Source organism: Aplysia californica, unplaced genomic scaffold (genome assembly GCF_000002075.1).
Source record: "Aplysia californica isolate F4 #8 unplaced genomic scaffold, AplCal3.0 scaffold00030, whole genome shotgun sequence".
NCBI classification, from domain to species: domain Eukaryota; kingdom Metazoa; phylum Mollusca; class Gastropoda; order Aplysiida; family Aplysiidae; genus Aplysia; species Aplysia californica.
Window position 1 is genome coordinate 2,005,413 of NW_004797300.1, and position 2,187 is coordinate 2,007,599.

Consider the following 2,187-nt stretch of genomic DNA (forward strand, 5'->3'; position numbering starts at 1 on the left):
ACACACACACACACACACAAAAGAGGAGAGATAAGGGTGATAGATGTTTGATAGGAAAGAAGGAGCAAACCTCATCAGAGCACCCACCACCACCCACGATGTTTTATGTTGAGTTTTACAACATTTTTCATGATCAAACTTTTTCAAATGCTGTTCTCTGAATATCGAGATATGACTCCGAATAATCTAACGATTTTGATAGAACAGGTACATGTACAACATTTGGTTTCTGACCTCATAAAATTAGCAACTCAAAATAAGCGACCAAAAATGTCGGACAGAACTTTGTATTCTAAGGTAGAGACATAAATAAACTACAGTACATCGTTATGCAGGTGATGGGGGAGAAATTTTGAATCAGGGGAAGCTACCCAAATAATTTTACATATTTAAGAAAAACGTACAGAATTATTTCCCTGTATTGTGTCTTGGTTGGGTCTAATCACAGAGTATTTCACATGTATTGCTGTCAAACTCTCTGGTCTAATCAAAGAGTATTGCACATGTATTGCTGTCAAACTCTCTGGTCTAATCAAAGAGTATTGCACATGTATTGCTGCCAAACTCTCTGGTCTAATCAAAGAGTATTACACATGTACTGCTGTCAAACTCTCTGGTCTTATGCAGCGTAAAGATGGGGATGACCACAACATAGTGACAAGGAGAAAACAAAAAACAAAACTATACAAGAACAAAACAAAAATAAAATAACTAAACAACCAACTAAACAAACAAATAGACAGACGAACAGACACGCAAACAAACAAATAAACAAACACTCACATAAAAAACGAACAAACAAACACAAACAGAAAAGCAAACACAAAAGCAAACAAACAAACAAATAAACAAACACACAAACATATTAATAGAAAAACAAACACTCAAACAAACACACAAACAAACAAAACCAACAAATAAACTAACTAACATAGTCCTCAATTCCCTTTTCGTGGAACATGGAGACATGAGGGCTCCACTGGTCGATAGGGCTGGGCGGCTACGTTCCCGATTAGTGAAAGCTAGGAATCGTTGGAATTGACTCCGAACCCAATTACTTACTTTCTAACGATGTGATTTCTCCCGGTGGTAACCTGATTGGCTCCGAACATTTTCAGGATTTATGATAACCTTGATTTCGGAACATTACGAAGCATCAACTTTTATTTTTCAAAAATCATCATCATCCAGTGCCAGATCTGCGACAGACATCGGCGATCATGGTTCTCCTTTCATTCCTTTGCTCGAAAGCTCTAAAAAAAGCTACGTTTCCCTGATCTGTCCCTGTTACGTTTAGAATTCTTTTTAAAAAAGAACATTTTAATGATTACAGTAACTGGTAATCGTTGGTATAATATGTAAAAAGGAGTCGGAACTTCTCTTCCGCAGCATTAATCGAAGGAATCGGTTCCGGAATTGAATCCTCGCCCAGCTCTACTAATCGAGTGGGTAGTGAGGTCAGACCAAACAAGTTAGGTTCGTTAGTTTAGTTTTTGGTAAGGTTTTACAGCGCTCACAACTACATAAGGTCATATTACGAGCGCCAAGGGGTGGATGTCAACAGAGAAGTCCAAACAGGGAATCAGACTTACTCTGCTTACCTCTCTAGCCTCAACAGCACAAAGCCTGCTTCGACTATCAAGGCACCCTGGAAATAGCGGGTCACAAGAGAGTGACAAACATACAAAAGAAGTAGAGGAAAAATGACGATAGTAAGGACGAGGAAAAAAAACAACAACAGCAGTTCCCCCTATGTTGTTCCGGCACAGTATGAGCATGACATTGATAAATCAGCTCATTTACAATTCTACTGTGCATAAGAACATGTTAATATTTTCCCTTTGGGAATGAAGTTAGGTTCAGAACCCACAAGTAATATCTAGCAGGTGTCGGTGACACGGTGTTCAGATGGGCGGTCACTGGGGTGTGTCCTTGAGCAAGACACAGTGGCCGAGTGGCTAGTGAGTTCTGACCAGACAAAAGAGGTTGGATTCAGACCCACAAATAATGTCAAGCAAGTGTCGATGACACGGGATTTAGATGGGTAGTCACTAGGGTGTGTCCTTAAGCAAGACTCGACAGACCTAGCTTAAAAAAACAACAACAAAAAACAATAAACAAAACAAAACAAAAACAAAACCAAACAAAACAAACAAAAAAGAGCAACAACCAAACAACCCCCCCCCC